General features: G+C 45.2%; 1 protein-coding gene across 1 annotated transcript in view; it reads left to right on the top strand.

The window, feature by feature from the left end:
• LOC105733377 (stimulated by retinoic acid gene 6 protein-like) overlaps positions 1-26,283 on the top strand; it is a 433,741-nt gene that overhangs the window by 266,061 nt on the left and 141,397 nt on the right. The window contains exon 6 of the mRNA XM_064379820.1: positions 12,610-12,756. The gene's annotated coding sequence lies outside the window, so the exon portion shown is untranslated. The remainder of the gene's footprint in view (positions 1-12,609; positions 12,757-26,283) is intronic.

The following is a 26,283-nucleotide window of genomic DNA, read 5'->3' as shown; positions in this document are numbered from 1 at the left end:
CATGATGGAACCCTGTCTCTACTAAAAATATAAAAAGATTAGCCAGGCATGATGGTGCAGGCCTCTAACCCCAGCTACTTGGGAGGCTGAGGCAGGAGAATTGCTTGAACCTGGAAGGCAGAATTTGCAGTGAGCTGGGATGGTGCCACTGCACTCCAGCCTGAGCGACAGAGCGAGACTCTGTCTCAAAAACAAATAAATAAAATTTAAAAAATAATAATAAAATGACAAAAATATATTTTTACCTATCAGATTGGCAAAACACTTTTAAATATTAGTAAAGCTTAATGTTGGTGAGATAGTAGGGAAATATATACCCAGTCACCAGCTGGGGAGTGGGTAAATTGGGAGAAGGTTTTAAAGGCAATTTGGCAGAATCCATGAAGGATTAAAATGTGAATCTCCATTGACCCAGGCATTTCACTTCTAGTAATTTATTCTGCAGATTTTTCATTCAGCTGCACAAAGATGCATCCCCAAGTTTGTTCACTGCAGCTGTTTGTACAGTGGGAAATTTGAATATTATATATATATATATATATATATAATTTGAGGCATTATATATATATAATTTGAGACATTATATATATATAAAACTTGAAACATTATAGATCTATAGATTTGTAAAATGAATTAAGATCTAGGCATAAAACATTATACACGTGTTAAAAATTGATATAAAAATATATTCAGTGAAAAAAAGCAAGGACTGGCTTTTTATGTAATATATTCACAATTGTGCAAAATAATTAAAATGTAAGTATACGTATACCTATAGATGCCTATACATTTAAAAGGTCTGAAAGGACCTATACTACTCTATTACAGTGATTGTCTTTGAGGAACTGGGATCTTAAATGGCTTTCAAAATTTTTTATACATACTTTTTGTTTGAATTATTCGTCATTATAAAAATTTCAAAGAATATAATCTAATTCCTTTTGCTGATTCCTGTCCCCCAAGCCTCTTCCTAAGTGCCATTTGGGTTGCCATGTCAATTTGCCATGCAAAGACCTGTGAACATAGGACTCCGGTCCACATGAAGACTCCCAGCTCTCTAGCTTGGGTGATGAATGGATTTTGACAACCTCATGCAGATTGGGAGAACACAGGAAGAAGAGTAGGTGTGTGGAGGAGGTGGGGGATGAGGAGTACAGCTTACACATGTTGGGGTCGGGGGTGCCTGGAGGCCTTGATGGAAATGGTTAGCAAACAGCTTGTCATACACATCTGAAGTCTAGAAGTCCTTGGCTTGTAGGTGATTACTGAGATCAAGATAAGGAGAGATGACACTCAGAGAGGTACATGTGAGAAGAGAAGATGCCCCAGCTGGGGCAGTTTAGAGCCACACTGGCCATCTTTCTGTCTCTTCAATTCACCCAACTTGTCCCCTGCCTTAGGGTTTCTGTATCATTTGAGACTTTATGTATGTCTTATCCATTGTTTCTTTTATCATTATGTAATGATCATCATTATGCCTAATAATGCATTTGACACTAACATCAAATTTGTCTAAATATCTATACCACCCTTCTTTTGGTCAATATTTTCCAAGAATGTAGAGCAGGTCTTTTAATAAAAACATCTATCTGAGAATCTCTAGTCTGTCATTAGAGACTTTGGTCTATTTTCCTAGGCCAAAGGAAAATAGGCCATCTTTCTTTTGGTCAACATTTTCCTAGAATACATAGCATAGAATTTTTTATTAAAATGACTGAGAGTCTCTAGTCTGTCATCAGGAATTTTGGATTTTTTTTAATAAGTAAAATTTATGTACTTATATTGTTACTACCAATATACGTGCATTTATTTCTATCGTCTTATTTAATGCTTTATATTTTCACCTTGCCTTATTTTTGCCTTCTGTCAGTGTGATTGAATGTTCTTTTATTATGTGTTTCCTCTCCACTCATTGAGAGATAAAACATACTGCTTCCATTTGTACTGGTTATCTTGGATTTTTATGTGTAAGTGTATATCTTTGATTCCAATGTATAGATTGAATAGTATCAAGTTTATCACTATCTATGCCTTCTTCCCAAACAATTTAAGGATGTTAGAACACCTTGGATTTTGTTACACTCCTCCTGTCTCATTGTTGTCAGGTATTTTAGGTGCCTTAAGTAAAAGGCACCTTATTTTTATTTATTTTAAATTCTAGGATACATGTGCAGAATGTGCAGGTTTGTTACATAGGTGTACGTGTGCCATGGTGGTTTGCTGCACTCATCAACCTGTCATCTAGGTTTTAAGCCCCACATGCATTAGGTATTTGTTCTAATGCTTTCCTTCCCCTTGCCCCCCACCCTGCGACAGGCCCCAATGAGTGATGTTCCCCTCCTGTGTCCATGTGTTCTCATTGTTCAACTCCCACTTATGAGTGAGAACATGTGGTGTTTGGATTTCTGTTCCTGTGTTAGTTTGCTGAGAATGATGATTTCCAGCTTCATCCACGTCCTTGCAAAGGACATGAACTCATCCTTTTTTATTGCTGCATAGTCTTCCATGGTGTATATGCACCACATTTTCTTTATCCAGTCTATCATTGATGGATGTTTGGGTTGGTTCCAAGTTTTTGTAAAGGCATCTTATTTTTATATTCTTCAGATAATAATTAGTACTTTATACATTCAAAGCATGATTAGATTTAACAATGTATTTACAGTTCTTTCCTGACATAGATTCTTTCATTCTACTACTCCTTTCTGGGCTTGAATTTCTTTTACCTAAAACATATCCTAGCATAATTCTTGCAGGAAGGGTTGACTGGTGGTCAACTCTCTTGGTATTTGTCCAGAAATGACTTTTTCAACCTCTCTTATAGTCCAATTAGTTTTAGAGTTTTGTTTTTGTTTTTAATGAATGGGTGGGTTATAGAAGTTTAGGGTTATCCCAAACAAAAATTATGAGAGTTCATTACCACTAGACCTGCTTTACAGTAAGTGCTAAAGTAAGTTCCTCAAGTGCAAACAAAAGGATGCTAACTAACAACATGAACATATATAAAAGTATAAAACTCAGTGTAAAGGTAAGAATATACTCAAATTCAGAACACTCTAATACTGTAATAAAGGTGCATAAATAATTTTTAACTCTAGTGTAAAAGTTAGAAGACAAAAGTGTTAAGAATAACTATAGCTATAATAATGCGTTAATGGACATACAATACATAAAAGATGTAAATTGTGACTTTAATAGCATGAAATTTGGGAGGGAGAAGTTATTTGTGTGAGGTCTAAGATAAGTTGTTATCAATTTAAACTGTTATAACAGCTTTATGTAAGCCTCATAATAACCACCAAGACCAAAACTAGTAGACACACTAAAGTGAAAGAGAAACAACTCAATAGCAAGAAAACAATGCAACTGAAAAATGGACAGAGGACTGAAACATCTCTCAAAAGAAGACGTACAAATGGCCAACAGGTATATGAAAAAATGCTCAATACTACTAATCAGCAGGGAAATGAAAATTAAAACCACAATGAGATATTACCTCATTCCAGTTAGAAAGGCCATTATCAAAAACACAAAAAATAAAAAATGTTGGCATGGATATGGAGAAAAGGAGACACTTGTATGCTATTGGTAGGAAATTATACAGCCATTGTGAAAAACAGTCTGGAGGCTCCTAAAAAATTAAAAATAGAACCACCATATGATCCAGCAATCCCACTTCTGGGTATACGGGCAAAGGAAATGAAATCAGTATGCTGAAGAGGCATCTGCACTTACATGTTCATTGCAGCATTATTCACAATAGTCAAAATATGGAATCAACCTAAGTGTCCATCACTGGATAAAGAAAATGTGGTATATATACACAATGGAATACTATTTAGCCTTTAAGAATAAGTAATTCCAGCACTTTGGGAGGCTGAGGTGGGCGGATTACCTGAGGTCAGGAGTTTGAGACCAGCCTGGCCAACATTGTGAAACTCTGTCTCTACTAAAAATAAAAAATTAGCCGGGTGTGGTGGCACGTACCTGTAGTCCCAGCTACTCAGGAGGCTGAGGCAGGAGAATCACTTGAACCTGGGAGGCGGAGGTTGCAGTGAGCCAAGATTGCACCACTGCACTCCAGCCTGGGTGACAGAGTGAGACTCTATCTCAAAAGAAAGAGAAAGAGAGAAAGAGAAAGAAGGAGAAAGAAAAAGAAAGAAAGAAGGAAGGAAGGAAAGGAAGGATAAAAGAGAGACAGAAAGAAAGGAAGGAAGGAAAGGAAGAAGGGAAAGAAAGAGAGAGAAAGAAAGAAAGAAATCCTATCATTTGTGACAACACAGAGAGACCTGGTGGGCTTTCTGTTAAATGAAATAAGCCAGGCACAGAAAGACAATGATTTCACTTATATGTGGCATCTGAAACAAGTTGAACTCATAGAAGCAGAGAGCAGAATAATGGTTATGAGTGGCCAGGGATAGGGGTTGGGGAATGAGGAGATGTTGATCAAAAAGCAGAACATTTCAGTTAGGCTGAATAAGTTCAGATCTATTCTACAGCAGGGTGACTATATTTAATAATAATGTGCTGCATACTTGAAAACTGCTAAGAGAATAGTACAAAATAATTTGTATTTGAGGTGACAAGTATGTTAATTCACTTGATTTATTCATTTACAATGTAAAAATATATCAAAATATCACATTGCATGCTGTAAATATATATAATTTTTATTTATCAATGATACTTTTACAAAGCTGGAGGGGATAAAGCTAGCAACAGCTAAATTGAAAAATAATTCTAGAGTGGTAATTATTTTTCATTGTCTAAGGTTTCTATTATTGTTGTTGAGAAGTCTGTCATCTTTCTTTTCTAATATAGAGACAGGGTCTTGCTATGTTGGCCAGGCTGGTCTCAAACTCCTGGCCTCAAGCAATTTTCCTACCCCAGCCTCCGAAATTCCTGGGATTATAGGCATGAGCCACCAAGCACAGCCTCACTGTCATTTCTAGTAAGTCTGTCTGGTTGTCTGCTTTTGAGATCTCTTTGTCTTGGTCCTCTGTAGTTTCACTCTGATATGTTTAGGATTAAAAAAAAAAATCCTGTTTGGCACTTGTGCTTATAGAATCTGAAAATTCTTGCTTTTCATCAATTTGGGAATATCCTTAGTCATTAGAGATTTCATGTGTCTCATCAATTATCAACTATTTGCAGCCATTCTCCCTTTTAATAGTGCCTCTCCCAATTCCTTTCAGTTCTAACCATACGGAAACCTACTAAATGTGTATTGGAGCTCCTTACTCAATCCTCCTAGAATGAGCTACTCATTCTATCCCCTCAACTTCAATTTCACATTTTCAGTCTCTCTAGTTCACAGTACTGCATTCTGGGTAGTAGCCCCAAAGCTATCTTCCATTTCACTAATTCTCTTCAGTTGTGTCTAATTGTCTATCTATTGAGTTTTTAATTTCAGTGATTATATTTTAGTGTAAAGTTCCACTTGATTCTTTTCTAAATCTGCCTGTTTCTCTCCTATATTGTTTTGTTTTACTTGTCTTCAGTATCCTTTTTTTTTTTTTTTTTTGAGACGGAGTCTTGCTCTGTCAGCCCAGGCTGGAGTGCAATGGCACATCTCGGCTCACTGCAACCTCCGCCTCCCAGGTTCAAGTGATTCTCCTGCCTCAGCCCCACAAGAAGCTGGGATTACAAGCACCCGCCACCGTGCCCAGCTAATTTTTATATTTTTAGTAAAGACAGGGTTTCGCCATGTTGGCCAGGGTGGTTTCAAACTCCTGACCTCACGTGATCCACCCGCCTCAGCCTCCCAAAGTCCTGGGATTACAGGTGTGAGCCACTGCGCCCGGCCATCTTCTGTATGCTTTACACTTTTTTGTTGTTTTGTTTTTTTGAGACAGAGTCTCTGTTGCCCAGGCTGGAGTGCAGTGGCATGATCTCAGCTCACTGCAACCTCCACTGCCTCCCAGTCTCAAGCAATTCTCATGCCTCATCCTCCCCAGTACCTGGAATTATAGGCAAGTGTCACCATGCCCAGATAATTTCTGTATGTTTAGTAGAGTTGGTGTTTCACCATATTGGCCAGGCTGGTCTCAAACTGCTGACCTCAAGTGATCCGCCTGCCTCGGCCTCCCAAAGTGCTGGGATTACACGCATGAGCCACTATGCCTGGCCTTTACAAATGTTTTTGGTCATTATGAAATATTTATTTTACAATCTCTATCAGATTTTCAACTATCTGAGGTACTTGTCTAATTCTGCTTTTTGTTGTATTGCCTGATTCTCACTTATTGAAGGTTATTCTTTATTTTTTGTAATTTGCACTATAAGCTCATCTGTGTGCTTTATTTGTGGGAATTAAGGGCACAGGTCAAGACACACAAGTGAGTGGATCTTTTGTTGTCCACATTTCATTAACAGTTTGGCCCTTTGTATTCCAGGCTTACTGGGTGGGAAGCAAGGAGTTATGATTCCATCTTTCCATATTGTCTGGGATCCAACCCTTATTTCCTGTGGACCGGTGTGGTCATCTAGCCCATGGTTAAACTCTCTTAACTCCCCTCATCTTTCAAATTCCCAAAAGTGGAGAACAATCTGTACCAGGGATGAATACCAACAAAGGGTAGCACTTACATTTATAAGAGACACTGCAAGCGGGGAAGGCTAACTGTAGCGGAAATCATTGTAATGGAAATGAATCTCATCTGAGGAGTGAGGGCCCCAAAAGTGTCTCAGTGCTTTTCTCAAACTTAAAGTGATAAGTTCTGGAGGAGAGAAAAGAGTATATGGAAGGAGAGGAGTTAAAATCTCCATCCACCTATAGTATCTGGAGTTTGGCACTAGGACTTGGACTTTGCATGGTGGGCCATGGCAGCCCCTCGGCCTGCACTGGGTCTAGGTATCTCCACAAACAAAGATCCTACACTCCTGCAACTAGCCTCTAATGAGGGCAGCTGTGCAGGTTAGAAACACCTGCATTTGCTTCTAGCTGCCTCAACAAATCAGAAAAGATTTCTGGCCATGTAGCTCCTTTTGACTGTTTGTGTCTAATCCCATAGAAATTCTATCTTGGAAAGGTAAAAACACATCAAATCCCACTGTTTTCCTTCTTAGCTCATCTGGAACCGAAAGACTTAAATACAGTCACACATTCTCTAAATAAACTCATTTCAGCTTCCAATTCTTAATGAAACCTAGCTTTCCCATTTGTCAGGATGAGCAAATAGAGAAAAATTATCGGATATAAAAAGATTTAATAGTTCAAAAGAAAGAGACTATCTTTGAGGAATTGAGAGAAAACTGCTCAAATCAGACTTATGGCAAGAAATAGGAGGAAATTTTGATAAAACTCTAAGTTGCATTCTCAATTAATTCAGGGAAACATTGCACCTATGCAAAGAATTGGTCTGAAATCATACAAGCTTCTTTTCAAATTAAAAGCATAACTGATGAATAAAAAGGTAACAGAGCCAGTGAAGGTTAGATTGGACACTGTAGAAAATCAAATTAGCAAATTAAAACATATGCTTAATATACTCTTCTAGAACCCAGTCAATACAAATAGAGATTTAAATGATGGGTAAAAAGATCAGAAATGTGGAGAAAAGATCAGGGCTTTTTTTACCCCTATAGAATTTCTATAGATAGTAGAAATTCTGGAAGGAAACTGTGGTAGATTATGAAAATGGTCCTCAGTGGGTCATACCTCACCTGTGTCCATGCAATGTAACCTTGACAGTCCTAGCAAAAGGCAGAGTCTGTCTCCTTGTTTTAGGACTGGCCTGTGATTTGCTTTGACCAACTGAATGCAGTAGAAGTGGTCTTTTGTAACTTCTGAGCTTCCATTTTAACTTTTGGAACCCTGAGAACCATGTTGTGAAAAAGCTCAGTTAACCTCCTGGAGGGTGAGAAGCTATGTGGAAGGCAACCAAGACACCCAGCCAACAGCCAGCACTAACTGCTGGACATCTGAGTGAGGCTACTTTGGACCCTCCAGCCCCAGTCAAGCCATCCGATCATTGCAGCTCATAAATGGTTGATTGAAATGTTTTAAGAAGATACGTAGGTTTAGAGATAAAAAGTGCAGCAGGAGAACATTTCAGATTGCCAATACACAAAATTGTAATCAATAGTGAATCCAACAGTTGTTTTAAACCACTACACTGTGGGAGTGGTCTGTTATACAATAGATAACAGAAGCAAAAGAAGAATCATGAAAGAAATAATCATGTACAGAAATTTCCAGAGTCCTCTTTTCCCCAGTGGAATCTGCTCTCATACGAGCCAGTCCATCACCAGCATGAGGAGCTCAATTCCCAGTTTCTAATTCACATCTTGGCCAGTGATGTTATTGTGATCCCTGGCTATGACAGTGAGGTGAGGGCAGCAGTAACCTGTAGCAGCTGGCTTTGGTGGGTCATCTCAGAAACATAGGGGACACTTGATTCACATAGCACCCAGCGGGAATTATCAATTGTCATCTCTGGAATACAGGAACAGCCATGTCCCTGACCCACGTGATAACTGCAGCACTGGGCAGTGAGTCAAGCTGCGATAGCTGGGGCTGGGGACTGACTGCCTTGGTGGGCACCCCAAGGCATGGAAGGGACGGCGTCCTCTGTTCTGGCTAATGCCTGGCTCTGGACACACATGTCCTTCCACTCCAGTCCTTTCTGGGTTCACCAGCACCAACAACCAGGGGCTGTAATCCAGGGTCAGGAGGGGTTCTAGCGGGTACCCAATTCCTGGTGACCCCCCTGCCCTCAGACACAAAAGCCTGGTGTCCACCCACCCAATGATACATTGTAATTGTTTCAGCAACCTTGGGAGCAGGCTATGTGCACAAAGAATTTCCCTACATTCCTAGAGTGACAAAGGTGACTCTGTGCCACTTCTCTTTTAAATTAGAGGAGAAAAAAGAAGTTTAATTCTGACAGTGATACCTGCCACACTAGATGAAAACCTCCCCCAGCCAAAGACTCGCATGTTTAGATTAAAAATGATCATTGACTACCAGGGAAAAGTAATGAAAAGAGACGTGCATCTTGACTGACTTTGGTGATTTTTTTTTTTTAATTTCAAGGATAAAGGAAAATTCTTATAAATATCCAGACAAGGAAAAAAAGAAGGGGTGGGTGGAGTTATGGGCATCAAATTTTTCCCCCACGGCACTAAATGCTACAATGACACGTGTGTCAGGAATATCCAACACAACCTCCAGGTTTGATGGCTTGCTAGGAGAACTCTCAGGACCCAGCATGTAGTGGTACATCTATTACATAGCTGTGAGTTCTACTGCTCACTGTATTACATAGCTGTGAGTACATTTATTACAGTGAAAAGATACAAATCAAAACCAACAAAAGGAAAACAAGGTGCATGGGGCGAAGTCCAGGGGAAACCAGACACAAGCTCCCAAGAGACCTCTCCCAGTGGAGTTGCACAGGGCACCCTTAATGCCAACAGCAAACGAATAATGGCAACATGTGTGAAATGCTGTCTACTAGGAAGCTCACTAGAGAGTCAGTGCCCGAGGTATTTACTGGGGGCTGGTCACTAAGGCACCCTCTGTCTGGCATACACCAAAATTTCAGACTCTCAAAAGGAAAACAGGTGTTTGGCATAGAGCATATTGTTTGTACAGTTCAGGCACAGTGAGCTGCTCTGATCCTTTTTGGGAATGATGGACGCCTCCTGAAATCCAAGTTCTCAGACACCGGCCAAGGGCCAACCTTGACAGCAGGCCTTTCTGAGGATACAGCCTCAGGCCTGCTGTGTTAGCCCTTTCCAGCACAACAATGAAACAGAATTTGCAGATTTTTAGTTTAAAAGAGTATGTCCCAATAGCTCTTTCTAAAGTCAGCTGAATCATTTATTGTTCATAGGTCACTGTAATAGACAGACATTCTCAGACAGGCAGAGCCTCAGAAAGTATAACTCTTCATACCCTTGCAAAAACCAAAGTACTTGAGTATTCATTTCTATTATTGCTGTAACAAATTAACATAAACTTAGTGACTTAAAAAATACAGATTTATCACCTTCTAGTTCTATACGTCAGAAGTCTGACATGAGTCACTAAGCTAAAGTCAAGGTGTCAGCAGGGCTGGTTACTTTCTGGAGGCTCGAGGGGAGAGTCTATTTCCTGGTCTTTTCTAGCTTGTCAAGGCTGTCTGTTCCTTCATTCATGGCCCCTTCCTCCATCACCAAAGCTGGCAATGGCAGGGCAAGTCCTTCTCACACTGCCCTCTCTCTGACTTGCTCCTATGAGCACATGTCTCTCTCTGATCACAACCAGGAGCTTCTCTACTTTGATGTGATTTATGCGATTACATTGAACCCACCTGGATCATCCAGGGTAATCTTACTATCTCAACATCCTTAACTCAGTAAGGTCTGCAAAGCCCCTTTTGCCATGTAACATATTCTCAGGTTCCACAGACTGAAATGTAGACACCTTTTGGGGGCCATCATTCTGCCTACCTCACTGTATTAGTCTGTTCTCACACTGCTATAAAGAAATACCTGAAAAAAGAAAAGAAAAGAAATACCTGAGACTGGGTAAATTCTAAAGAAAAGAAGTTTAATTGGCTCACGGTTCTGCAGGCTATACAGGAAGCATGGCTGAGGAAGGCCTCAAGAAACTTACAATCATGGTGGAAGGCAAAGGGGAAGCAGGCACATCTTACATGGCTGGGGCAGAAGTGAGAAAGAGAGAAGATTGGGAAGCCACATACTTTTAAACAACCAGATCTCGCGAGAACTAACTCACTATCACAGGAACAATAAGGGGGGAAATCCACCCTCTTGATCCAATCGCTTCCCTTTTCCAGGAGAGGAGTGGCGCCTCCAGGCCCCTCCTCCAACACTGGAGATTACAACTCGACATGAGATTTGGTCAGGGACACAAATCCAAAGCATATCACTCAGTAAGTATTCTAGATAATGAAGAAATGAATCAAAATAAAGTCATAGGAGTAGTGGGGGAGGATGGTACAGGCGTTCCCCAGATGGAAGAGGAGACGGAAGACTAGAACCAAATGTTCCATGGCGTGTGTTTGAAGAATGTAATTAGTTCCGTGGTAGGAGAACAACAGGTGGTGGGGGCTGAGGTGTGGGAGGAGGGGAAAGCTGGTTTGCAGTCAGATAATGAAGGCCTTGAATAGCAGGTACAGCGTTTGTTCCTTGTATGAAGGCCAGGGGCAGGATCAGACATGCACAGTCCTGAAAAGTAAGTATGGTGGCAGTGTGGACAAGGGAATGTGCATGGTAACCCATGACACCTGCCGACCTCCTGAATTCGGCTCCGAGGGCTTGGGAGGAGAGGGCAAAAGTGGGAACGCAGTGGCTTCTGTCATTTTATTTTCAGATCTTAAAACCAACATTCCCTAGGAGCCACCTGGACCACTTTAAAAATAAATACAGCTGTGATTGGTAGAGTGGTCCACTGCTTTGGGAGGTCCCCAAGTCCCACAGAGGTGAAGGGAGAAGATCTCCAGCTTCCTGTTGTCTGGCAGCCACGACACTCAAACCATTAAGGCCCCTGCCTGGGAGTCTGACTCATGGCAGTGGGCAAGGTAAAGATGGAGCACATTCAGACCGTTCATGAAAGTGGTTGTCGGGTACCCGTTGTTGGGATCATCATTCCTGGCCAGGCTGAAATGTGATTTTCTACCCTAGCTAGCTTCATGACCTACAACTGCTTTGATTCCTGCTCGTTTCCAAACATGTTTCTCCAGCTTTGTCTTGATTCCGTAAACATGATTATCTTTTCAATAGATTATTATTTTTTTAATGTTTGCTAAAGACACAGTTGCTTTTGCTTTCAACAAGGAACCCTGGTAAAGTCAGTGACTCTTACTATAAACCTGTGCCAAACTAATGTTATCTCTCTTTTTTTGTTTTTTGAGTTGGAGTTTCACTCTTGTTGCCCAGGCTTGAGTGCAATGGTGCGATCTCGGCTCACGGCAACCTCCGCCTCCCAGGTTCAAGCAATTCTTCTGCCTCAGCCTCCCGAGTAGCTGAGATTACAGGCACTTGCGCCACCATGTCCAGCTAATTTTTTGTATTTTTAGTAGAAACAGGGTTTCACCATGTTGGCCAGGCTGGTCTAGAACTCCTGACCTCAGGCGATCTGCCCATCTCGGCCTCCCAAAGTGCTGGGATTACAGGTGTGAGTCACTTCGTCCAGCCTTAAAGTTGTCTCTTTTATGCTACATAAGGCGGAACTGCAAGCTCCTAAATGACCCAAGTTCTTCTGTGAGGGAGATGGGCACCCCAGCTGAAAGTGCCCTTCTCTCTGGATGAGAATGCAGACCTAACTTTGAAATTCTCATAATCCAGAGACACCCCTCCAACCAGGTGTTGAAAATGATGACTATCCCTTTAACAGGCCACACTGAAGGCCTGCACAGCAGGCCCTTGTCAGAGAATCTTGTTGCAAGGCTTCCAGGCGTGAGTTGTAAATCAATTATAAACCACACCTGCCCAAGCCTTGATGCAAACCATTGATATTTAATGGTCTAATGGTCATCCTCCACATTGAGGCTTGTTCCTGAATTAAGGCATCTGGACAAAGTTTTCCGAAGTTCATCCACCATATAAAATGCATTCTCCTACAAGTTATGAGAGACTTACACTGCCTTCATCTTATAGGGGTTGCACACAAACTGCTGCTGGAACAGTGAGTGATGCCACTGCCGAACAGCCGTGTAGAGAAACCGGATTATCCTCCGACCTTCAGTTCCATATCTACACAATGGAGGGGAAAAACCTACATCTCGGAGAGACTGTGACACTCAGGTGAGTTAATGGATTTAGCTGTAAAGACCTACACAGACATGCAAAAGTGTAATTATGTCATTCCATGTCTTTCAACATGAGATGAAGTAATAAATTCCCTCTGCAATTTAATTCTAGGAAAAAACTCTGCTAAAATAGGGATCCATGTGGTCCCTGCTCTCAGAAGTAACAGATAACATTGGCAGCCAGGTCTCTTTCAGAGCAAGTGATGGAAACCCAAGTTGAAATAGTGTTAAGTCAAAAGGGGATTTATTGGCTCATGTGACCAGAAGAGGGCAGGGGTGAGGCTGGCTTTAGGAATGACCAGAACTGGGAATCAATCAATCAATCCATCTTTCATTCTCTTTCCCCCAGTCTCTCACCTTTGTGCCTCTCTACATATTGATTTTGTTCTCTCCATCTACACATGCTTTCTCTGCATGCTGGGGAGTGTGGCTCCAAACCCTTCAGACCCTCTTCAGCTTAGTAACCATAGAAGAAAAAGAATCTTCTCTAGCTTCAAACGAAAACAGCCTGAAGAAGAACTGAGATTGGTTCTGGGCCCAAACTGAAGTTCCTGAGCCATGGAAATAATTTTGGTGTGTAGCAGAGTGCCAATTGTCTCCCAATATCCATTTTCCCCTTCTAGCTGGAGCCTCCATTTTTGGGCTGGTCATATTACTGCCCAGTTAATACATTTCCCAGCCTCCCTTGCAAATAGGTGTGGCCATGTGTCCAAGTTCTGATCAATGAGATGTAAGTAGAAGAGTTCAGAAGTATTTCTGGAAACTCATAAAAGGGAGAGATTGCTCTTTTCTCCTCCTTCTCCCCCTTTCTATTGCTAGAAGTGTGGATGCAATGGCTAGAACACTAGTAGCCATCCTGTACTGTGAAGTGGCTTAGGTGATGGAAGCTACATATGGTAGAAAAACAAGACAAAGAGTCTGAGTGCCTGATAGTATGTCTTTTCCCTACTTGTCTTGAACTGCCTCCTCTGCACACATTTATGGGAGAGAAAAATATACCTTTATCCTGGTTTAGCCACTATTATAGAGTCTCTTTGTAATCAAATCTAATATTTAGTATTATACAACTCTGGTTAGGGGTAGAACATCTGTTGGCAGAAGAGGGAGGGGTGAAACATCTCAAGAAACACAAAACAATAGCTGTTAGAGTAGCCCAGTGTCTCCCTTCCTGCCCTGGCCATTAGGAACCTCTCAGCTGCCTGGGGTGTCCACCCACCACGCGCCCTTCAGCCTCTTTCTCTGATGTCCTCCTTTTCCATTCTGTGGTTAGTACCAATCCTGAGAAAAGTATAGCCAGGGTATAAAATAAGAACTTCCTTTCCAACAATGTACTTCACGAAGCCCTTGTCCCCTGAGGTGTTCTGGAGAAAAATGGATCTGTGGTCAATAAGTCAGGGTTGGGGGGATACTGCCTACTCCCCCATGAGAGATGCATAAAGCACATTAGCATATTAAAGGCTCTGAAAAGCCTTTAAGTTAAAGAAACCCAATTAATTTTCTTGAATACAGCTATTCCCCAACCTTATTTTACTGTAGAAACCTCCTGTCTCCCCATATAACACCTATTAACATTCTATAGGGAAAAATGCTTTGGGAAAGGTTGGATTAGATAAATAATCACAAAAGTATAGTAGCTGTGACCTTGGCAACTGCTTGGGTGAGCAGGTATTTTAGCAGCATGGCTCCTGTTTAAACAATCATCCGCCAACCATGAGGACGTGTTTGGTGCTGGTTTTACTTGGATCAGGACGTCCTAGCTATGACCAAGGTGGGACCTTGACCTCCATTGTTCTAGACCCCATGCTCTAATGTACACAAAGGCAATCCATTTCCTTTGTCTCTGTCATAGGAAGGTTAGGGACAGCTCTAAGTCTGTTTTTGGGTGGGATCGGTAATTGTTTAAACCCCAAAGAAGAGAACGGCTTCCTGTTTGTTGGTTCCTGCAGGCTCAAACCTGCTTTTCACACACAGACCAAAGACAGGATGAAACTCAAAGCAAGAGACAGCCACATCAGCATGGGAAGGAGAGCTCCTTGTAGTCTTGGCCAGATGGAAGCCAGAGTCCCCTGTGAATTAGAACCCCCTCCAGTCACCTGAGAAATGTGAGCCTTGAATCTTGCCTCCCAGCAGGTTCTTACTGCGTGTTACAGATCCACACCAGCAGATTCCTGTGGGTCTGCTGAAGTCTGGGGAACCTGTCCTGTAGACTAGGAGGAAGTTTCCAGTTATGTTTTTCCTGGTCTGGGAGCACGACTTGGGATTGCTGGCTGGTGTATCCCCTGCAAACTGTCAGGCCCAAGGCTGCCAAAGGGAGGGACTGAGGACAGAGTGAGGGGGAGAAATCCCCAAGGCCCGTCTGTGGGGAGAGTCTCATTCCCTTCTGTCACAGAGACAGGCCAGCCGGCGCCTCCTGCTGCTCCCGCAAATCTAAACTTCTCTCTCCTGTTATCCCCCAGATGCACAGACCCTCCTAGGTCCATCCCAGACACAGCACAGACTGGTCTAAACCCGGTACACTGATATTTCACTCCAGATCTGCCCTTTCTTGCTGTGTGGCCTCCAGAAAGTACTTGACTTCCCTGGACCACAGAATGTAGGTAATGAGGAGGATTGAATGAGTGAGAGCTCCACATGAATGCACCAATGGGAGATTCACATAGACATTTAAAAATGCTGCCCCTGCCTTGCGTCCAGCTTTTTCTGATTCTTCCAAAGCAAATTTTCATGTCCCTAGGCCTTTCTTGAATATGACTTGATTTGTCAAGAAAGTAAGACTTTCTCACCCTTTCTGCTGTGGACATAAGACCCCTGTATCTGAAACTGAACTGGTAGCCATCAGAGATACTTTGGAGGCAATTTTGGAATCAGTTTTGATTAGCTCAAGAAGTTATTCTTGGACATGCTCTCTGTGAATTAAATGTTCAGGGAAGTTTGGATATTTTTATTTTGTTTTGTTTTGTGTTGTGTGTTTTTTTCCATGAATGTGCTTCAATCTTAATTCTGTGAAAGAGTATCCTGGACCAAGGGCAATTCATTCTCTTTCTGCTATGGGGATTTCCAGAACAAAGAGATATCGAGCCCCAAACTGGACTGACTTCATAGATTACAGAGGGAGAGAGAGCCAGCAGGATAGCAAGAAAGGGGGTGGGGAGAGAGAGAGAAAAAAAAAAAAGAGCAGGCACGCCAGCCACAGACAATGAGTGGGGAGAGTTGAGAAGAGAGAAAGGGAGAGATTGGTTTTCAGATCTGTCCTGAACCTCTAAATTGTATTCACAGAAGTCAGAGCCAGCCTCAGTTGTAAAAGCAGCAGTTAACGTAACTATGGCCTTCTGTCTGAGGCTTCCTCAAGCTCCTTGGCGGATCAGTGGCTTAGGCACTGTAGGAAAGAGACCAAGCCCTGTTTGAATACACAAAATTGCTTTCTCACCCTTTCTTGGTAATAAAATCCAAAACCAGAAACTGGCATGGGAGTAGGTTTCAGCATTCCTGCTGCATGGGACACTGACAGTGCTCCACTCTCCGATGTGGACCCTCCTCCCCGTCCGTCCCCAGCACCATCTTACTCCTCAAATGCAAATGGAACCGGCAGACCTCTGGACTAAACTCTTTCTTCAAGCTCTCTTACTGCCACAGAAAGTGAAATCCACCCCTTGAGGACTGTCCCCTCAGTGTCTCACTGCAGACCCTGAAGATCCCAGGGGAAGAAGACACCCCCAAGCCTAAGTGCAGCAGGGCAGGCTTTTGACCCTGCCACACTCTCTAGGGGATCCCACATCTACCCACCAGCTCCAGTACAGGTCGGGACATACAGGCCCTTCAGGAACCCTGGAGAGGCCCAGATACTTTGAGGTCATTTAATGTGTAACAGACATTTAATATAGCAAAGGCTCTGAGAAGTCCTGCAGTGAAGTAATTCTGTTTAACTAGGTGCTTTCCATGCCTAGCTAACTCTGGACCACATTCCCCATGGAATACCCATTATCTCATCAAGTATAACTCCACAGAATACTGGAAAACGATGCACTGGAGGCATCCACAGACAGGTCCAGCCCCTCTGAAGAAAGTGTCTGATTCAGCTTTGGGGCTACAGAACCTGGCAGGGGCCCTAGAAAAGATATTGTGTGGAATAAATAAATGAGCAAATTAATGAAATGATGCCATTGTTAGCCCAGGCTAAACCTGGGACTTAGAACTGCATGCCAAACACTTTTACAGGGCAGCTAAGTCTGTGGCCAGTGCGTAGCTTTGTTAAGACCAAACCTCTTTTCTCCTCCCCACCCCTCAGCATTTGTACCAGTTACAAACTGGCAGACCGTGAACCAGATCCATCTAACATATGTGTTTTGTTTGGCCAACTCAGGGATTTTGTTATTTTTTAATACTGTTAGGTAGGGCCTGAGCTCTGCAGGGCAGCCAGACTCTGCCTCTCCCTGTCCTACCCCCGCCTCTTCCCACGTTCGCATCACCTGCTTAGCTCCCGAAGGCTTTGCCCTTGCCATCCTGGGTTTAAATCTCCCTCAGAAGTTGGTTTTTCTACCTGCCTATAAACATCATGAATTGATTTTAAAATGGATTTTCCCAGATGAGAAATCATGCAGATCTTTAAACCTTAGACTGCCAAACGTGGCACAGTCCCTAGCACACTTAAGGTGACTCCGAGCCAGTACTGATGAGGAGATGGGGATGATCTCATCCATATGCTCATCTTCCCAGAGATTCTCAAGTTTTAGTGGGCATGGGAGTCACCAGAAAGCTTGTGGAAATCCACATTGCTGGGCTCCAGCCCCAGAGCTTCAGGACCAGTAGGTCTACATTTTTCTCAAATTCCTAGGTAATGCTGTGGCTGATGGTCCAGGGACCACACTTTGCGTTCTGCTGCCCTACTGCTTACCAAGCTCTTTCACAATTGGCATCTTATTAGACCCCAACAACCAACCTAGGAGGTGAACAAGGCAGGAATGACCACTTTCAGGTCACAGCTGTCACAAGATGACTCAGAGAGGTTAACCAATAACACAAGGTCACACAACTTGATAATGAATTGAGGTCTTATAGTGTCAAGTCCAGCTGCCTGCCAGCAAGACTGTGATTAAAAGAGACTGTCCAACATCACTGTTTAGGACAAGGGAACTGGACCCGTGAACGACAGAGCCAGTATTTCAGGAAGTTACTTTCTGCTGGAGAGACCTCTACTTCCAAGGCAGGAGCTGACAGCCTCCCTCTGTCCCTCTCAGCTCTAGGACTCCACACTGTGGCCCTATGTGGACAAGAAGGAAGAGGTTCCAAAGGAGCCCAGAACCCCCCCTTGATGTTTGCCCCCATAGTGGTCCCAGACAGGGCAGGAGAGGAGCAGAGATGCCCGCTCACTAGAGCCAAGACACCCCTCGCTGAATTTTCCATGCAGCAACCAAAGCGGAGTGAGAGACAGGCACAGACTGCAGCTTCTGGGAGGGAGATGGTGGGGTAGGGGGTGGGGAGCACAGACCATATGGAGCAAGAGTGACAGAATTTGGCAGTGCAGCCTCCACAGATGGGCCTGCTTATGTCCAGACACAAGCTGAGGCCAAGGACTGAATCATCTCTCTAGCAATTTCTTGTTTTCAAACACGTCTTTTGAAGAATGTGGGGATGCTCTGTGCACACATCAGAAACCCTTGCTGGGCAAGGATAGACAGACAACAGGAAAGAGAAGTTGCTTTTGCAGAGTGGTCAGGGGTGTGAATGGATGGGCAATGAAGGGACCCAGAATGTCCACCTGATGGGGTGGAACATTGGATAGTGAGAGGTGAACCTGGAGGTTTGGGCAGCACAGGGGGGTCCATATCAAGTGTGTTGGGTGTGTTTTCTGCCTTGAGCCTATAATGGAGTTAGCACCACCAACAAGCCCCACTGAACAGCAGAAAGACTGAGGTTATAGAGGGTAAGTGATTTGCTCAAGGGCTCGCAGCTGGCAAGGGCAGAGTCATGCATGAGCAAACTGCATTCACTAACTAAGCATTCACACCTGTCTGAGGACCTGTCCTCTAGCCCCACGCTAAGATTCTTACATCAGTCTCCTAGGTGCTCCTTGTGCCTCATCCCTCTGGCATGGCCTTATTCCAATAAGTTGCCGGGTTCTACTAGGGCTCCCCAGAGTCTGTCTTCAGGATAAAGACTGGGCAGCTCTGTCTGGCTGATATGTTTTGGCTGTGTCCCCACCCAAATCTCATCTTGAATTGTAGCTCCCATAATCCCCACTTGTCTTGGGAGGAACCCGATGGGAGGTAATCAAATCATGGGGAGGGTTTTCCTGTGCCGTTCTCATGATAGTGAATAAGCCTCAGGAGATATGATGGTTTTATAAAGGGCATTTCCCCCCTGTACACAGTCTCTTGCCTGCTGCCATGGAAGATGTGCTTTGCCCCCTTCACCTTCCACCATGACTGTGAGGCCTCCCCAGACATACAGAGCTGTGAGACCATTACACCTTTTTCTCTTTATAAATTACCCAGCCTCAAGTATGTCCTTATTAGCACCGAGAGAACAGACAAATACACTGGCACTCGGGGCCCTAAGAGGCCAGGCTCTCACCTGCCTTTCCAGCCTTGTGGGCTTCATCCCCTGTGTGTCCTGGGGCTCGCCGTCCCCTGTACACGTTCAGTGCTGCTCAGCTCTAGTCTTGGATGGGAGCCCACCAGTCACATCTCCCTGTAGCTTTTCCACTTTATATCTTTCCTCATGCCTGTGTCTTTTCTCTCATTTAAATGCCTGGTCTTCAAGAGCTATGAATTTCTTCCCGGTGTTAGTCTGTTTTTATATCACTATAAAGGAATACCTGAGACTGGGTAATTTATAAAGGAAAGAGGTTTAATTGGCTCATGGTTTTGCAGGCTGTACAGGAAGTGTAGTGCGGGCATCTGCTTCTGGTGAAAGCCTCGGGAAATTTCCCATTATGACGGAAGGCAAAGGGGGAGCAGGCAGATCACACGGCGAGAGCAGGAGCAGGAGAGAGAGTGGGGAGGTGCCATACTCTTAAAAAACAACCAGATCTCGCTAAACTGAGTGAGAACTGAGAACTCACTCATCACCAAGCAGATAGCACTAAGCCATTCCCGAGGGATCCACCCTTGTGACCCAAGCACCTTTCCTACCAGGCCCCACCTCCAACATTGGAGGTCGCATTTCAACATGAAATGTTTGGAGGGGACAAACATTTAAACCCTGTCACTCCCCCTGCACCATGAACATCCTTTCCACCTGTGCACCACCTTATGGCTTGCAGAGTGCTGTCCCCCTGCAAGGTGTCATACACGGTGGGTATTAGCCCCTTTGCAGACTGAGACCAGAGAAGGGAAAGGAGCTGTCCCAGGTCTCACAGGTAGTTGGCAAAGCTGTAGAGACTGAGGCCCAGGTTTCCAGGCTTCAGGTCCAGTGCTCTTTCCACTATGCCTGGGTTTGGGGAAAAGGTGACTTTACAGGTTTGAGGAAAAACCACCCACCACACAGAGATAGTAGCCTTAGTAGGGAGGGCAACTGTTGTAGTTTCCCATTGCTGCTAGAACAAACTTCCACGAGTTAGTGGCTTAAACAACACAAATGTATTATATTAAATTTCCATAGGATAGTTGTCGAACACAAGTTTCAGGGGGCTCAAGTCAAGGTGCTGGCAGGGCTCCATCCTTTTCTGGAACTCTAGAAGAGACTCTATATCTTGCCTTTTCCAGCTTCCAGAGGCCACCTGCATTCCTTGGCTCATGGCCCCTTCCTCCAATTTTAAAGCAATCTTGGATCAGGTCCTTCTCACATCACATCACTCCAACCTCCTCTTCCACCTCCCTCTCCCACATCTAAAGGACCCTGGTGATTCCACTGGGCCCACCCAGATAATCCAGGGTAGCCCCCTTGTTTAAAGGTCAGCTGATCAGCAACCTTAATTCCATCTGCAACCTTAATTCCCCTTTGCCATGCAACCTGACATAGTCACCGATTCTGAAGATGAGGACGTAGATATCTTTCAGGGCATTCTTTTGCCTACCACAGAGCAAAGAGCTGCCCTCACAGCCTGTCAATAGGATCACTTGGCAGAGAAAGTGACTCAGGCCTGGACCAGATGTCCATATGGCCTTGGAGAGCAAAGCCAGACTCTGGAGAGCACATGGACAAGCACCATGGCTTCTGACAGTCCAGCCCTTCAAAGCCTGGAACAAGCTGTCCAGCTGCCTAGGGAAACTGAGGCTACCCCATTCAAAGGCATTAGGTGCTTTCCAATGAGTTTCCCTTATCTTCATCTCTTTATCCAACTGCCAGATCCAATACCCGTCTAACTAATATCAGGACATGGCAATGTCTCCAACCAAACCCATCTATCACTCCCCTACTCCCACCCCTAGACTCCTTGAGATCTAACCCACTAACAGTGGGAACTGGATCACTTAGAATAGAATCTAAACTTCTTATCAAGGCCTTCAGGTCCTCTGGCCTCAAGCAATCATCTTCTTGTTCACAGAGCTCCAGGAAGACTTGCTTCCTTTCCATCTCTTACACACTGCACAGCTGCCCGCCTCGGGGCCTTTGCATACACTGTTTCCTCTTCCTGTGACTCTCTTTTTCTATTCTTCCCCTTGCTGATTCTTGCTCAGCCTTTAGGTCTCAGCCCAGGTGTTGCTTTTTAGAGGACCCTTTTCTGACACCTCTCTGTCACCCCAATTAGGTCTCTTATGCCATTGCCTCTCCGTGGGAACCTAACTCTTTACCTTCACAGTAGCTATGTATGGTCATTGTCTCTGCTATTGTTCAGAACAGGACACACTTGGGCTCTGAGTTGCAGGACGGTCATCCTTCGAATAAAAAAAACTTCAGGATTAAAATGTGCCAAATTCTGCAATTTCATCCTCTCTTTTCAAGGACCAGGAATGAACCCAGCCTTAGAAACACAGCTCCTCTAAGCTGATTTTTTTCATGGGCTTCGAGGTTGGACAGACTCATTCTCTGCTTCCTACTCCACCAACTGGCTGAGTGGCCCTGAGCAAGTAAGTCAGCGTGCATCTCAGGACCAATGGCTCTGCTTTACCCAGCTGACTTCGGCCCAGGAGGGTGGCAGAGAGGCCTTCACCAGTAGGCAACAGGAGGTCCAGAGGCCATTTGGTTAGAGCCCAACACCCAACAGAGACCAGGAATGGTGACAGCTAACCAAGGTGTATGTTGTCCCCAGAATGTCCTTTCTCACCCCTCCTCTCCTTCATCTCCCGTCATCACTCTGCATCCTCAACTCAGAACACATGCTGCCTGGCCTGGCTCTGAAACATCATTGTCACTGCTCAAGGCCTGACTTTCCCATCAAAGACTTCCAGGGCATCCTCAGAGCACTCTGAGGCTGGTCTCAGAAAGCCAGAAGCAACAGCAGCCAGTTCATTGCGGAACAGGCTGTGGGCCAGCTCTGCTTCTGCATCCTCCATGTCAGATGCTTCTCTGCCAGTGGCTCCTTAGTAAGGCAGCCTTAACAAGCTCGAATGTAGGGTGATTCTTAGGGCAGGATCAATCTGCTCTCTGCCCTCAGCTTCCCCAGAGAGGCACACTCAGCTGAGATCAGGTTGGTGGTTCAGAAATCTTGTGGATGCCAAGGTTCTTGCCCCAGTGTGGCAGGTGGAGCCAGCATTCACCATCCTCATCCCTTCATCTCATTCAGAAACACCACAATAATAACAACATGAATCAAGAAGGGCCATGATTTTTTCTGAGTGCCTACTATATGCCAGGCACATGATTTACCTGAAATCTCCTTTCATTTTCGGAAGAAGCTGAGCAGTGAGAGGTTAACTGACTTACACAAGGCCTCTCAGCCTGTAAGTTGAGAAGTCAAGATAAGAACTGTGTTCTCCCCAACCCCTCACTGAGATAATTATATTCACAAAAATGCATCCCATGTATACAACATTTTACAGTGTATAGAGCTCTTTCCCATCTGCTTTTGGCTCTGATCTTTGCTCAGTCCCTTGGGCTGAGTATTATTAGCCCATTTATTCAGATAGGCACATTGGTATTCAGAGCAAGGAACTGACTGGCTCAAATCAGCAGGTGTACAAGTTATCTATTGCTGTGCAACAAATTACCCTAAAACTTGGTGGCTTAAAACAGTACACATTTATTATCTCCCAGTCTCTGTTGGTCTGGGATCAGGCATGACTTAGCTGTATCTTCTGTGTCATATGATAACAGATGCAGCCTCTTCTGTGAGGCTGCAATGGAGGTGTCAGCCCAGGGTCTGTGGTCTCATCTTATGACTTGCCTGGGGGAGGATCTCCTTCCAATCTCATTCACATGATTGTTGACAAGATTTAATTCTTTGCGTGTTGTTGGACTAAGGGCCTAAGTTCTTCTCTAACTGTTGACCGGAGACCCCCATCAGTTCCTTGTCATGTGGGCCTCTACAGCGTGTGGCAGCTTGCTTGATCAAAGTGTGCAAACCAAGAAGGCAAGAGGCAGGGGAAGTGGGAGAGAGACTGTTAGCAAGAAGGAGTCCCCAGTCTTTTGTATTAATAGCCCAGTCATGGAAGGGGCACTCATCTTATTTGCTGTGTTTCTGTATCCATTAGAAACAAGTCGCTAGCTCCACCCCAGACTCCCACCATAACAGGGCATGGTTACTAGCAGGTGGGGATTACTGGAGACAATCTTAGAAGTCTACTGACTACAGCAGGGAGCTCAGCTGGAGCCTGATGTGTGCAGCTCTGAGTCTGGCCCCTTCCTCCTGGAACTGGGAATGTGCTGGCCCAGTGGACCAATGTAGCAGGTGGCAATCTTCCCCTCATCCATCCTCTAGGAAGCTCTCAGGAAGAGAGAGACGACCCCACTTTAATTACACTGTCACCCCCAGGGAAGCCTATGCTGCCTGTGCTCTTCTCTGAATAGTTTTGTTCCCCCTTTACTGCCAGCCCTGCCTTTAAATCAAACCTGCTCTCTGTTCAAGGGCTCCCAGCCCCAGGCAGGAAGAGGATTTATGAGTGGGTGATCCAGAAATGTAATATAAAGGAGTCAGGACCCAGGCAGTAATGGAAACTGAGAGGTCCTGGCGAGGCAGGCAGCCAGGGCCCGCTGACCTTTGAGGCCCAGCAACCACCCTGCCTCCGCCTTTATGAAAAACTTCCATCATTCTTCCCTTCTGCCTATCCCACTGTCCCTCTTTGCTGCCTGCACTACGACTCCCGTCCGTACCCGGAACCCAGGTCCCCTGCATCCACCTGAATCTGCCTTTCTAGAGCTGCTTGCTCCGTCTTCAGTCTTCTGCATCTCCTGTCTCCCCTTCTCCCCTTCCCAAATCCTCCTGGGCTCAGTCTACATTGATGGGCTTCCATCTCCAGGCCTTTGCTCAGGCTGTTTCCTCTCGTGGAATTGTCTTTTTCCCATGTCCCCGTGAGCAAACCTCCTTGAGGACTCTTCCCCTGACCTGCCCCTCTGTCCCTCTCTCATGGCACTGAGCATAGTGGGCCTAATATTGGAGCCCATTCTCTCCCCATCAGATGGAGACCTCTTTAAGGGCAGAGGCTGGGGCCAGAAACCAGCATGTTTCTGCCACTAGCTGGCATGTGGGAGGTGCTCACTGACGGAAAGGAAAATCCTTTCCGTCAGTGGCACTCGGAAAGTTCAAAATCACCTCTGAGTGCAAAAAACCCCAAACTCTCCTTTTGCTCATTCCATGTGGGGGTGAGTGGCTGGTCATCCCCTGTTCCTGCCCCCTACTGCCTCCTGCTCTCTTCCCTGAAACACCTCTCCTGTAACAGGTCCTGGGTCTGCCTAGGTAGGGCACCTAGCCCTGCCACATACAACATGCTTGGAACCTCCCACCTGCATCTTACCCAGAGCAAAGTCCCCTTCCCAACCACAGATACCCAAAGGGACACAGACATTTGTGCTCAGAAAACTTCCATCCCCCCAGCCCACTCTCCACCTGACCCACTTGCACCTCCGAGGGCATGCTTGTGTGGGCTGAGGATCGTTCCCGACTGCCTGTTCTTTCCACCCCTCCACCCAGTCGGTGTTCTGTAAGCTCTTCCTTCTGTCAAAGGTGCTTTCACATGTGCAGTCTTCTCCCCACCCCAACAGCCCTGCCCTGTCCAGGGCATGTGACCTCTACATTGTTCTCTGCCTCCACCTCACCCCACTCGTTCTATTCTCCAGCCCAGGGACAAGGGCCGTTATCCTTATCAAAACTTCCAGTGTTCCCCATGGGCTGAGAAACCAGGCTCATGCTCCTGGGCTGACAGTCAAAGTCTCTGCCATCTGGCTGGCCTGGGGCTTCTCTGGCCTCATTCCCCATTTCCTCAGCATTTTCATCCATACTCCTCAGGGCCACTCACATGGGCCCGCCTCCTGCTCTCCAGCACCCCTGCTTCTCTCCCACCGCAGAGCCTTGGGTCATGTGGTCTCTTCACTTGGAAATTCTTCCTCCTCATCTCTGCCCATCTAACCTACTGTCCTTCCAGCCAGGTGTCCTTGACAGGTCCCTTTACCACTCAGAGCCTCGGTCTTCTCACCTAAAATGATGTAATAATACCTATCTCAGCCAGATGCAGTGGCTCACACCTGTAATCCCAGCACCTTGAGAGGCCAAGACGGATGGGAGGATTGCTTGAGCCCAGGAGTTCAAGACCAGTCTGGGCAACATAATGAGACCTCGTCTTTATAAAAATTTTTTAAAAATTAGCCAAGCATAGCAGCATGTGCCTGTGGTCCCAGGTACATGGGAGGCTGAGGCCAGAGGATTGCTTGAGCCCAGGAGGTCGAGGCTGCAGTGAGCTCTTCCAGGACAGCCCAAAGGCCATCTTCTCCATGAAGTGCTCTCTGACTACCTTCCAGAAGGCAGGGAACTCTCAGTCCTCTGAGCTCCCATCACCCACACCAAAAGCATCTGTGTCTGGCCATCCTTTACTCCAATTAGACACCCTGGGTGCAAGGACCCAGTTTCATTTACCCCTCTCCAAACCCCACCCCCTGCTGCTGCCTCTTCTATGGAGACAAAGACAAAGGCATCCTTGGGGGAGGGGAGCCGTCTTGAAATCTCTGGGAGGCGCCTGACGCTCAGTCCTACTAAGAAGAAAGCGGCCCAGAAGGCTGCACTCTCAGGGAGGGGCTCTCACCAGAAGGCCCCGAGCTGGGCCTGAGCCAGGGAGTGTTTGCAGGAGCCCAGGGGTGTGTGTGTGTGAGGGGTGGGGGACTTGGCAGGCGCTGGGATGGTTATGATCCATTCTTGTTCCAGTTCCCCCACCCCATGTCTTTGTTTAGAATCCCCTGCTGCTCCTCACCAGGCGACAAGGGGGCCATGCATAGCTCAGAGAAGGGGCAAAGGAGCCTTGGGAGGAGCAGTTTCCTTCCTTTAAGGGGAGACCTAGGTAAAGGGAGGGAGCCCTAGAAGGAGTCCTCTTGTTAAAGTGCATCCTCTGCCAGGTGCAGGGCTGGCGCTTCAGCCCCTTGAGTTCTGGTCCCCACTCCACCAGTCTTGTCTGTTTATCCTCAGTCTCCAGCCTCTCCCTCTGGACAAGATCCTTCT

This window comes from Aotus nancymaae, unplaced genomic scaffold (assembly GCF_030222135.1).
Source record: "Aotus nancymaae isolate 86718 unplaced genomic scaffold, 86718_ANA_hifiasm-v0.15.2.pri h1tg000003l, whole genome shotgun sequence".
In the NCBI taxonomy this organism is placed as follows: Eukaryota; Metazoa; Chordata; class Mammalia; order Primates; family Aotidae; genus Aotus; species Aotus nancymaae.
This window is presented reverse-complemented; position numbering and strand designations above follow the sequence as displayed.